General features: G+C 36.8%; 1 pseudogene; it reads right to left on the bottom strand.

Annotated features, from left to right (window-relative positions):
- Window positions 1-6,515: 6,515 nt before the first annotated feature.
- On the bottom strand, window positions 6,516-7,212 carry LOC102470184 (14-3-3 protein theta pseudogene; annotated as a pseudogene).
- Window positions 7,213-13,732: the final 6,520 nt, after the last annotated feature.

The following is a 13,732-nucleotide window of genomic DNA, read 5'->3' as shown; positions in this document are numbered from 1 at the left end:
GGTAGCAATCAATATGTAAATAGAAAACATTGAGTATGCATATTAATAATGATATTTGTGAGCTGCATGAGAAAAGAACCTATAAATGAAGACAGTGAAAACTGCGTGACTGAGAAATAGCATGATATTTATGTGGTATTATGTCTTTCTTGAACAAGTAGGCAATTGGTCAAGAAAAACACAATAATGCAGTGCAGGAGTCGTTCCTAATCTGTCCAGGGCGATGAGCCAAGACGCCCAGTGGATGCTTGAAGCCACGGATAGAACTGAACTCTCTATATACCTTTTCCGTGTGTACTTACTATAAAAGTTAACTTAGAAATTGGAATTAGACATAGTTAGATATTAATAATAATAAAATAGAGCAGTTAAAACAATATACGGTAATAAAAGTAATATGGATGTGGTCTATCAAGTATTCAGCGTAGTATCTGAATATATTACATTCATCAATTTTCGACCATGCTTGACCTCAAGGAACTGAAGATAAAACAGAAAATAAGGGGAAATTTCAGCATATCCCAATAATCATGCATTACATATTTCATTGATATGATTAAATGTTTTTGTTAACTCAAGTGTGAGTTAACGTAAGATTTTTCAAGCTATATAGAAATATAAAAAATATAATATAAAAAATCCTAGCTTTAAATGAGAGAAGTACTTCCTCAGCACATTAAAAAACTTATGTATTATGGTAACTCATAATAAAAACAATTATAATGTTTTAAATACTAGAAGACAAACTTCATGGAAAAAGTGGTATTTTGGGGCTAGCAGGTGATGTTGGTGGTTCAAGTCCCATACCTGGAGACTTACTTTCTCACATTCCCCCTCTCTTTTTCTCTGTCACTCTCTGGTGAGTGTACGTGTCCTATCACAAATTAAAAAATAATAATGATAATAAATAAAATTAATAAGTAATTATGTTTTATAAGTGGCATTGTAAGACTATATCATGATTTATCTTTAACTGATATCAATAGATATGTGGAATTTTATAAATCTTTGTGGTATGCCTTATTTTTTATTTCATCTTAAGGACCATCCACTACAAGGGTAGAGAAGAAAACAGTGTTCACCAACATCTTTACTTTACAACATCTTTATTTTACAGGCTGACTGTGGGTCAAATCCCAGATCCAGTGGCTTGGAACTCATGCTGGGCACATGTGTGTGCATGCCCAAGATCCCAGGAGGAGAATGAAGGAGAGGGGATTGTGGTGTGACCATTAACAGCGGGGAAGCGGGGGGCAGTGATTTCTCATTTTGCCAACATCTTTACTCCTTGAAGTGTTGGGAGTAAAATAATCCCATAAACATCTGCTTTTTTTTTTTCAATAATTGTAGTCATGAGAGGTTTTTCCAATTTGTGTTGTACCATCTTTGAATATTTCTCCTTTATACTTACCAATTCTATTCAACTGGAGAATTAGAGTAATTAAAAAGAGCTAATCAAGGGGCCAGCAAGTGGCATGGTGGTTAAGGCACTGGACACCCACATGGCCATATGCAGTTCAAGTCCCAGATCTAACAACTTGCTTTTTTTCTCCCTTTCCTTCTCTCTATCTCTCTTTCTGGTGAGCACAGGTGCCCTATAACAAATTATAAACATGATAAATACAATTAAATAAATAATTCTTAAAATTTTTTTTAAAAAGCTAATCAAAGTTTGAGTCTTCATATTTAAAATTTTTATTTAATATTTTATTTTCATATTTAATATTTTATTTTCTTAGAAAATTATTTTGATTAGACATTTAAAAATCCTAAACAAGTTTAAAACAACCTGTAAAATTTTTCAAGCATGGCTTATATCCTTCTGTAAATGTTTTTGACTTCTTGTACTCAAGAGGAAGTAAGTTTCTAAAGGCTGCTTTTGTTCTATCTTTCAGTTCTGTTACCTGGTCTTGGGTCTATATGGCTTGATACAATAGGGTTGATTGCTCTTGGTGCAGTTTTCCTAAAGGAGCTTTTTGTTTTGTTCTTTAATTTGTTTTCTTATATACAACTGACATTCTCAAGCATTTTATTCCTTTGTCTTGGTTTACTATCCTAAAGAAATAAATTTTTCCAGAAAGGAAGGAAAATCTTGATATTCTTGTCTAAATGTCACAATAAATTTTATTAAGAAATGTTTAACATGAAAATTTATTCAAACAATAAAAAAAAATTGCTAGAAGGTGAGTGCTCTTCTCAGAGAGAGAGATTGAGAAAGAGAGAAAAAGAGAGAGGCTCCTCAGTGGCCACGGGTTTCAGTGCATACGTGGCCAAGTCCAAGAACCACACCACACACAACCAGTCCCTAAAATAGAATGCATAGAAATGGCATCAAAAAACCTCGATCACAAAGATACGAATTTCTCAAAGGGGTGGACGCCAAGTTCCCGAGGAACATGCGCTTTGCCAAGAAGCACAACAGGAAGGGTCTGAAGAAGAGGCAGGCCAACAACACCAAGGCCCTCATAAAACCCAAGGAGGTTCAGAAGGGCGTCCCAAAGAGCAGCAGCTGCAAGCTCAGTCGTCTTGCCTACATTGCCCACCCTTAGCTCAGGAAACATGCTTGCGCCTGTATTGCCAAGGGTCTCAGGCTCTCTCAGCCAAAGGCCAACAAGGCCAAGGCTCAGAACAAGACCCAAACCAATGCCCAGGTCTCAGCTGCAGCTCCATCTTCAGTTCTGGCTCCAGCTCCAGCTCCCAAAAGTGTATAGGCCCCCACAAAAGTCCCATAGTAGAGGCCTTTGCCAGTATGAGGACAGAAGGACTGGTGATCCCCAGGCTGCTCTCTGTGTGGGGCTGGTGTCCTCCTGTGCTGTGTGTACGAATAAACCTGAGGCAGGAAAAAATAAAAGAGAGAGAGAAAGAGTAAAAAAGAGAGAGAAAGCACCCATGGGAAATGGTCATACCACAATCACCTCTCCTTCATTTCTCCCTCCTTTAGAGATTTTGAGCATGCACACACTCAGGCTTGGTGTGTTTCTTAGGCCACCAAATCCAGGAATCAAACAGTGGGTTTGGTCATGTGGGATCCAGCTGCCGTAACCACTAAGCCACAGAGCCAGCCCTCATATGCAATTTCTAAGGAGTAATCCTGGGTGGCACATCTAATCTGCCCAAAAAGTATTACAACCTATAAAAAGTAAGTTAACTTGGTTTTAAAGAATAAATGAAATAAACTCCATGGTAGCTGATTTTGAAAAATTGAGAGAAGTATTTTACAATTCAAGATTTTTTGGAAGTCAACATTATTTTTTTCTAATGGAAAAAATAATGGATGTTGCATTTAGAAAAGACTTAGTTGTCCACTCTTCTTAGCATAAGCTCAGTATATCCAAAGGAAAGGATACTCCTAAGAATGTCAAATTGCGAAGCTTAAATAGTATTAACAATTTTTCTTGCACAGCTGGAAATAGTAGTTTAATGTCAGTGAGGAATTAGATTCAGGAGCACAGAGTAAGATCAATTATACATGATTCTAAAAAAAAATGCAAGAGTATAAAAACAGACTGCAGTTTTTAGTTTAAAATGGCAGAATATTTTTCTTCTCCCTGCTTCTTTAATCCTCATTACAACAACAACAACAACAACAAAAAAAAAAAACAGCTAAGGATGCAATAAGGGAATACGAAATAAAATTTTGAGAATGAATGCTTAAGATCACTTGCCAAATATTGTTAAATAATAATCAAAATGAGGGATCAAGCACAGTATACAGATTTACCCAAAGTTAAGGTGGCATACAACCTAATCCTGATTAGATTAATTATAAAGATGAAATATACGGTTGTCCAGGAAAATGGGAAAGAAAAGTTCTAGTGAAAATCCAAATTGACATGTCAGAATAGTCGGGAAGATAAAAATAAAGGACGAAAGAAAAACACCTTAAAATAGAACCCGAAGATTTCAGCTTTTCAGCTTCTTCCCTGTCCTCAGCTTACCTCTTGCCCAGTTTGACCCCACGAGTCTTTCTCATGGCAGCTCTGAAAATTCAGAGATGAGCCACGTAGCACAAGCGGGACACAGATACACACCTCGTGTCCGGTAGCCCCAATATGATAGGATTTGTTAGGGGAGAGTTACACGAAAGAACTCATGTGAGCATAGTCGCCCCACTTCCTTTTCTCTGATGTGGGTGGGCATAGATGCTCTGTATGTAGCCACGCTGAAGTCAGATCAGAGTGACTTGGGTCAGCATGAGAGTGAACACGCAACTTCCACCATGTTAAGTATGTGCGGATTAGCCTAAGATAGGGTCTACAGGGCACCTGGTTTCTGAATGTCGGGGTGAACAAACTTTGTGTCAAGGATCAGATTGCATAGACGATGTGTGGAAATCACCTTGGTGGGCCACGGTCTCGGTGACAACTACTTGCCTCTGCTGGGGTAGCGGGAAGGTCGCCAAGGACAGTACATTAATAAATGGGCAGGGTTGGGTTTCAGTAAAACTTCGTGTATCTGTACTGAAATTTACATTCCATACAAATTTTATATTTCAGGGACCAGTAATTGCTTAATGGCTGTCTCTGGACTTCATTGTAATCTACCACAGTTCAAATACCAGACCGGATGGCTTAAACTCACGCCAGGCCCGTGTGCATATGTGCCCAAGATCCCGAGAGGAGAATGGAGGAGAAGGGATTGTGGCGTGGCCATCCCCCCTAGGAGGTGATTTCTAGCTTTCTGTCTCTCTGTCTCTCTCTATCTTTCCAGCAAGTGCACACACCCTATAGCAAAAACCTCTCCAAAAATAAATAAATAAAAAAATAAAAAATAAACACATTTTATATTTCATTAATTCTTCTTTTTCTTTGGATTTTGTCTGAATCATATAAATATGTAATAACCTAACCCAGCTACAGTGGTGCAGGTGGTAGGGGCACTACTTATTGCATGATGCTCAAGGCCATATGGAAAAGGTCTGAGTTCATATCTGGGTCTGCCTGAACATGCCAGGCTGTGTCAGGCAAGTTTCTGGTTAGCTGCAGAACTGTGGCAGGAGAGGTTTGCAGTGTGAAGACCCTTTTAAAAGAAAAGGTAGAATTTCTCATTCCCATGTCATAAAAAAAATTAGCCAAGCAGGAAATAACACAAATGAAAGAACTTAGGAAAATGGAGACTTAGAAAGCCACGGTTAGCGAGAGTTGAATCCATTTATGTGAACACCAAGGACTAAAGAACTGAAGTAATTATAATTCTACAATCTAATATGAATGCTAGACTCCTAGAGATGTTAAAATGACAATATAATTAAAACTGGGGGCTAAAAGAGCAAATGTGGGAGGAAGAATGAGTGATATTTTCCTCATATTTCACAGCAGGGAGTTAAATATTTTTCAAATGTGAAATATATAGTTAAAAATAGCTTATTTTAGACACATTAGCACTCAAAATTTTATCTCCCACGTGCATTTGATTTCTCAGTATTATTGGATGTGCTCCATGAACAGAAGGAAATAAAAATGAAAAAGGAAGTGAGAAGATCAGGAAATGAGAGATTTACAAGGGACAATTGTATATAACCACTTGAGCCTGCAAACTCCAATAATAAGGTGAGTTCTTGTATGCTGAGTTCCATCTTCCTGGAGGAGAAAAGTGGAACACTTGCTTCTCCACTAAGCTTGCAGCCAGAGGACATGGCTCTGGGACGATTAAGCAAAAGCTTGTGTGTAAAGCTTGAATTTCAAAGTAAGAAACGGAACAAACCAGGCTATGTTTAGTTGTGTGTTTTTTGTTTGTTTGATTTTTTTTTTATTTTTAGGTATAAGTGAACTTTTATTGGGAAGGGAAGTTGTCAACTTAAACAGCAACAAATGAAGAGTGAGTGATGAAACTCCTTGTTGTCACAATACATATGACTACCATAATATTGAATCTTGGAAAAGTCATGATGCATTTTGCATAGAAAAACAGAAAATGCATCATGATGTTTCCAACAACCCAATTACAGTATAAAAGTCATTTCAACATGTGACCCTCCCCAGCCCAGAAATGTCAAGTGCTTTTCCATTCAATCTAATACTTTGGGATTCCTACTAAAAAAGAAATACATTAAGAGCATGTACAAGTTACTTACTGAAAGGGAAGCCCCAAAAAAGAGTAAGGGAGGGAATGCAGAAATTAAGAAGTTAGAACACTCTTTAAGTTGTATTTCACTACATTTTCATATATTTACGGTAATATAAAAACAGTCACTTGTACAACTGGTTCAGATGACCTAAATACAGAATATGTTTCAGTCTTCCACCTAAGTATTTGGAAGTTGCTTATGTGAAATGAAACTATTAATACTTTCTATGGCAGTAACTGCACACCAGGAAGGCCAAGATAAACAAAGGTCAAGGAATGCAGTTTCCCAAAGCTGCGGTGTGAAAAGATCGTAAACAGCTGATTCCATACACATGAGTGGGTTTCATTCTACAGGAAATCCAGGTGGAATAGGAATGGAGATGTGTAAAAAGGTTTCTTGAAGAGAAGGAGGATGGCACCCTGTGTGCATCTAGTTTTTGGCCCCTTCTCTAGAATCTGGCATCTCATTCCTCTCCTGCAGTGTCTGATGTTCACATTGTTAAGTCATCTCCAGGCAACTGCATGAGGGTGCCATCTTTGTATGAGATCTTCATTCAGTGTATCAGGGTCTGCAATGGCTTCATTGAAGGCTGTTTTAGCCAATGTGCAGGCAAGCTCTTGGTTCTTAAGGATCTCCTAGTGAAATACAGAAAAGTTAAGAGCCAGTCCCAGGCAGATTGGGTGTGTGAGTTGCATCTCTTTCTTGCTTATATTGATGTTTGGTAAGCTCCTTAAGAATTATCTATCATTCGTGTTGGATCATCACCTCACACAATCTCAGAAAGGTATGGCAAGTAATATCCCTTCATTTTCAGATAGAAGACCTGACTCTGGATTAGTTGCATTGGCTATTAAATATTCATCCAGCAATTTCAGGACAGTGCTGCAGCTCAGCTATGACTCCACTTTCTCCTCATAGTCTTTAATCAGCTGCAATTCCTTGTTGGAGGTGTCTGTCTTCTGCTGGATGCCTGAGAAGACCCTCCAGACAGACCTGTGCCCCCAACCACGTTCTTGTAGACCACCGCTTCTAGCTGGACAGCTTGGTATTTGCTCCGTCACAGCGTTCATGCAGGAGGTCATGTCATCTAAGCCCTGGGCCTGCTCAGCCAATTTGGCCTTCTGGATCAGCTCCATCTTCTCCATGGCATGCGGGCCCATGGCCAAGGACAAGGAGAGCAGGTGAGTGCCAACCTGGAGTGGAAGGAGTCCTCCTAGAGAGCTTCACTTCATAGATACACTAGAGTTCCCAGCTGTGCTCTTATTGTTATTGTTGCTATTGTTTGTTTTGTTTTGTTTTTAGAATTTTAATAATACTTGTTACTAAGTAACATTTCGGGCATCTCAGGTGTGAATGACAATAGGAGTGGTAGTCACCTCCTTATCACATTGGATCTGTGATGTAGTTCTGCATAGTTTTCATTGACTATTAACCATCAACCTGGTCCACCAGCCCTCCCACTTATTCTGTAATATCTTTAGTATACTGGACATTTTTTGAGAAAAAAAAAAAAGCCCAAATCCTAAATTTTATTATTAATTAAAAATGCTGTTATGATGTGTGTCTGCAATATATATATATTTCTGTACAACACACACACATACATATGCAAGCTTTAGTAATTCTAAAATCTCAGCTCAATTTTCTTTAAACTCAAGTGAAAATAAACTTAATTTCAAATTTGAAATACTATGAAGCCAGCAGGTGGTGTGGAGGTTTGGGTGCTGGATCTTACATGGCCAACTGCTTCGTTTGAGTCCCTGATCCTGAGATTCGATAATCATGTTGGGCGCATATGTGTGTGTGTGTGTCTAGAATCCCAAGGACTGAAGAAGGGATTATAGCTGCCATTCCCTACCCCCAGGGAGGTGATTTCTCATTTCCTCTCTCTCTCTCTGGCAAGTGCACACACACATCCTATAGCAAAAACTGAAACAAAAAATAAACAAAAAACTATACATGGTATACTTTCATGGTCTCACCTATTCTTATCTTTTAGGTTGTTTGCACATGAGTGAAAGAAGACTCAGTTGAATGAGGGGTAGTGAGATTTGTGGCTAATCATTGTCCTCTCTTCTGTAACTTTCCATTTTACTTCCCCTTTAAAAATCTTTTAAAGTGTATGAGTAATAATTTTTTATTAAGGCAATAACATAATTATGCTAAGTATTAGTATAAATAAACAGTTTCATTTGGAATATTTATTGGATATTAAAATATTTTCCTCTAGGTGAGCAATCCATCCTATGTGTGCACATGCTCGTGTGTATGTTAGTGTATTTGTGTGTGTGTTATTGTGTGTTATTTAAGGATCACTGGAAACTAGTCTGCTCTTTGACTAATTTCTTTTTTCTATTCTTTCTTATGTACTCATACCACATTTACATATCTGAATGGAAACTGAGAAATGTAGAGGTCGTAATGTCATGTGACTATTTCTCATCACAACAAAAATTAAGACCTGTATATACATACATATTTTCATATGACATCTATGGCATTTCAGAAGGAAAATAAGCCAATTTTGTATTCATTCTTCTAATGTGCCAAAGCTTTCCTCTTCATAAAAAAGCTGGATAAAAAGAGAAAACACACACATTTATTTTCTTTCAGATCCAAAAAGTCATGAATAGCTACAGAGGTTTATCTTTCAGAGTAATATGCAGTGCTAAGTGCTCCGTACCCAAGCACAACCTGAAAGAGAGATTGCACTCTACATAATTATGCAAATAGATTTTTAAAGAAAAAGTAAAAAGCAGAAATGACAATATGCTAATATGGCAGCAGCACTGAATAAGATGAGGATTATTAAAAACAGAGTGTTTGTTCATGCCCAGAGCCTTTTTTTTTTTTTACTTAATATTTTTTCATGGCACGCATACCTCCAAAGAAAATATTCAAGAAAAAAAAAAAGCCCTCAAATCATAATTATCATAATTACACTTTTTTATCTTAAAAGCCTTTACACACCCCTAGAATAAATATTATATGTAGTATATAGTATCATAATTAAAGTAAATGTTCAAAGACATGATGCTTTGATTGCTATTTGCTACATATTCTATCTAATGAGCCAGAACTACACAGAGTATATGTGGGGTATGTGTCTATTTATTATTATTATTAAGATGGTGGCTTTGACTAACCTTAATTAAAAATCTGCATAAAATGATTCCATTCCATTGTATAGAATACATCACAAGAATATGGAACAAAAATTAATATTGGAAGCAGTGAATAATTGAAACAACTTGTCAAAGAAATGTTTTTAAAAGAAAGCTTTCAAATAGAGATAAGGCTGTAAAAGAACATCTGAGATGAGCCACAGCTGCAAGCTCTTTGCTCAGCCGTGAACGTGTATTGCTTAATGATGGCCCAAGTTCAGTCTTTAGCTTCTTGACCACTGTGGATTATTCTTTCCGTTTTCTTCTGAGGTCACACTGAGCTGTGATGACACACAGATAAAAACTCGATAATATTCCCCTCCTCATATCCTCTGGAAAAGATCAAAAACGGGAAAGAGGGAAGGAGGCGGAGGAGGAGGCCGTTGGAACACTTTGAGTTTGAGTAAAAAGAGGCATTTAATTCCTATTATCCTAAAACAAAATACACTCTGAGCAAAAGATTTAAGAACCAGAGATAATATTCTTTTGTGCGTTTAGTGCCATGAAAAAAAAAATGACCAAAATACAAAGAGGAAATTGTCCTTTTGCTACTAACATTCATAGTTCAAAGAGGAGCTGATGGTGGTATTTGTAGAATGGTGCCTAAGAATCAAATCATCTGCCATCTCTGAAAAAGAAAGCAGCACCAGAAAATGGAACTGGAAAACATCCATCAATATAATGGCTGGCTTCTTCTAGGACATAGGAAAATATTTTAATAGTCCAGAATTTCTGATTTCTACTGAATAATAAGTAAAAGTAATTTACTGATTTTTTTTTTTTTTTAAGAAAGAGGCAAAGTTGACTTGAAATGATAGTGAGAAGTGCTAGTTCTTTTCCCACTAACTAACTATGCATTTTGTGGTCTGTTTCTTGAGTTTCCATTCCACATCTAAAAAAATGAAGTAGCAGGGACAAGGCCAGCAGGTGGTGTGATGGTTAAGGGGCTGGGCTCCCACATGGCCAACTATGGTTGGAGTCCCAGACCTGGCAGCTTGCTTCCTCACTCTTCTCTCTCTCTCTCTTTTTCTGTTTCTCTCTTATGAGCACGCATGCCCTACAGCAAATTAAATAATGATAATACTAATAAATGAAATAAATGTAAAAAAAAATGAAGTGGCTAACTAAAGTACTATAGAAATAAGAAATACTGTCCCAAGATGGTCTGAATTCTTTTCTTACTCTTAATCTCTCCAGTCAGATTTTTGCTCTCATCAATTCATTGAATCAGCTCATAAAATACACCATGATGTTCCATGGATAAATACAATGGCCCATTTTAGTACTCTCATTATGTGACATATCCCTTCTCCTCTATCCCCTGGAAATTCTATTCTCATGATAGCAGTCAAGATAGTCTTTCTCCTTCTACCTCCCTATCTCCATTCCTTTCTTTTTCTTCCTCCCCCCTCTACCTATCACACTTCAACAAGTTCAACAACATTTTCTAATTTTTTTACTATGTCAAGGTTCAAACATGTGCAAAGTAAATAGAAGAATATAATGAGTTATTATTAAATAACCAAGTACTCCTCAGCCAGTTTCCATAGTAATCATTATTCTGCCATTCTTTTAAGATTTTTAGTTCCAGACACTCCCAAATCTCACTTAATTATGATTATAATACCTTTGTAGTGAGATTTGTGTACTTTAAAATGCACAAATGTTAGCTGCACAATTTTGAAAAATAGACAGACCTGTGTAATCTCATCTCACCATCACCATGTAGAAAATGATGTCTCACAGAACCAGCAGTTAGCATAATGGCTATGTCGCTGGACTCCCATGTAGTTGACTGTGGTTCGAGTTTCAGATCTGGTGACTTAAACTCACACCAGGCGTGCATGTGGGTGTGCCCAAGATCCCAAGAGGATAATGGAGGAGAAGGAATTGCAGCATGGCCAACCCCCCTGGGGTGTGATTTCTCGCTTTCTGTCTCTCTGTCTCTCTCTGACTTTCTAGCGAGTGCACGTGCCCTGTAGCAAAAACCTCTACAAGAAAATAAAAAAAAAAAAAAGAAAAGAAAATGTCTCATTACAGGGCTCCCATGTGATCTCTAATCAGTCCTTAGCTCCCCCAGACAACCATTTATCTGATATTTTACTTTAACAATGGAATAGCTTCAGTGTTGTCAGTTGAGTCGCTAGTTATATATGATAGGGGCCAGCAGATGGCCTAGTGGTTATGTTGCTGGACTCCCACAAGGCTAACTACAGTTCAAGTCCCAGATCTGGTAGCTTGAAACTTATGCCAGGAGTGTTTGCATGCATACCCAAGATCACAGGAAAAGAATAGAGGAGAAGGAATATTGGTGTGGCCGTCACGCTGGGGGTGATTTCTCATTTTCTCTCTCGCTACCTCTGTCTCTCTCTGGTGAGTACACATGTCTTGTAGCAAAAACCTCTAAAAAAGTTATATACAATAAAAATACAATAAAATCTATCCTGTATGTTTTGACAAATATCAAGCATTATATAACCACTACTGCAACCAAGATATGGAATATTTCCATCACTCACTGAAGTGCTCCTGAGCCCCTTGATAATAAACTCTCCCTGACCCCTAGACTCTGTCAACCATTAGTGACCCTCTAGTCCAGATACTTCTGTCTTTTTCTGCCAGGTGAGTGCAATCATATGCTATTTAGTCTTTTATGTCTGGCTTCTTTTATTTATCAAAATACCAGTGCAATTTACCCATGTCTTCCCAGACGTCAATATTTTGTCCCTTATTTTCACCGAGCTATATACTGAATAGTTATCCATTCACCTGTTGAAGGACACTGCCTGGTTTTCAGTTTTTACCAATTATGAATAAAGCCACTGTAAATATGCACATTCAGGCCTTTACGTGAACATAAGTTTTTATTTCTCTTGGATAAATGCCCAGGACTTGATTATAGGTTGTGTGGTAAGCATATGTTTTACTATATGGGAAACTATCAGTTTTCCAAAGTGACTGTACCATTTTGCATTCTCGCTGACAATATTTGAGGGTTCCAGTTGCTCTGCAACTACATCACTGCTTGGCACAGTTTAATCACTTTGAAAAATGTTAAATTATTGTAATATTATATCTCATTATGCTTTCACTATCATTTCTCTAATGACTAACGTTGGACTTCCTTTCATGTTCGATTGCTATTTGCATATCTTCTGTGGTAAAATATCTTTTCAAATCTGTTGTCGCTTTTTAATTGGGGTCTTGTTTAATCTATGTATTCTGGATACAAGTCCTTTATCAGATATGTGTTGTAAGAGTTTATATTTTCCACAGTTTGGTATAGGGCATGTGAGAGAGACAAGGAGAGAGAGTAAAAGGGAGAAATCATTTCCTAGGATAAAGGACATGCTGCAATCCTTTTTCCTTCATTCTCTGCTTGGGATTCTGGGCACAAATGCACATGTGCCTGGTATGTTTTTCATGTTGTGGGGTCTGGGACTCTAATTACACAGTTGGCCATGTGGGATTCAGCTGTCTTACCCTCCACACCATCTGCTGATCCTGTGACTTAAGATATTTTAACTAACCTATTGGTTGTCTTTCTTAGACCTTAACAGTGACTTTTGTAAAAGAGAAGTTTTAAATTCTGTCAAAATAGAATTAATCAGGTTTTTATTTTCATTTTATGGCTTGCATTTTGTTATAGCTAAGATATTTTTGCCTAACTAAACAGCGTTAAGTATTTTTTTCTTCTGTTTTCTTCTAGGAGCTTTACTGTTTTAAGTTTTAGATTGATGTTTCAATTCATTTTTATCTATTTTTTTAAGATATGAGGCATTATTTTTGTTGGATATGGATAGGTTCAATTTCTCAAGCACTATTTATTGAAAAAGATGATCTTTTCTCCATGTATTGCTATTGTACCTGTGCCAAAAATCAATTGGCCGTGTACTAATGGTGTCTACTTCTAGACTTTAATAATGGTTTCATTAATCTATGTTTCTGTTTGCTCATCAATAATGCAATATCTTGATAATTATAGCTTAGTAGTAAATTTTTATATTAGAGAATGCAAATCCACTAACTTTGTTTTAATTTTTCCAATATTGATTTATCTATGTTATTCCTTATTCATTTGCATATATATTACATTCTATATTAGCTTGTCAATTTCTACAAAAGTAAAGAAATTTTTATTGGAACCGCATTGCATCTTTAGACCACTGTAGAGATTAGTGACATCTTAAAAGTATTGAGTCTTTCAACCTCTGAACCTTTTTCATCTAGCCATTTGTTTACATCTTTGATTTATCTTATCATTGTTTTAGAGCTTAAGCATAGAAATTTCCCATGGATTTTTAGATATATATTAGGTATTCTTGTTTCTTGATGCTGTTTTAAATGCTACCTTTAAAATGTCAGTTTCTAATTGTTTATTGGGAATGTATATATTATTTCTTAATATACAACTTGTTTTCAGTAAACTTGCTGAACTCATTTGTTAGTTCTAGAAGTTTTTTTTTTTCTTTTTATACATTTTTCTGGTACGCCTATGTAG

The sequence above is a fragment of the Tupaia chinensis genome, unplaced genomic scaffold (genome assembly GCF_000334495.1).
Source record: "Tupaia chinensis unplaced genomic scaffold, TupChi_1.0 Scaffold147918_1, whole genome shotgun sequence".
Taxonomy (NCBI): Eukaryota; Metazoa; Chordata; class Mammalia; order Scandentia; family Tupaiidae; genus Tupaia; species Tupaia belangeri.
This window is presented reverse-complemented; position numbering and strand designations above follow the sequence as displayed.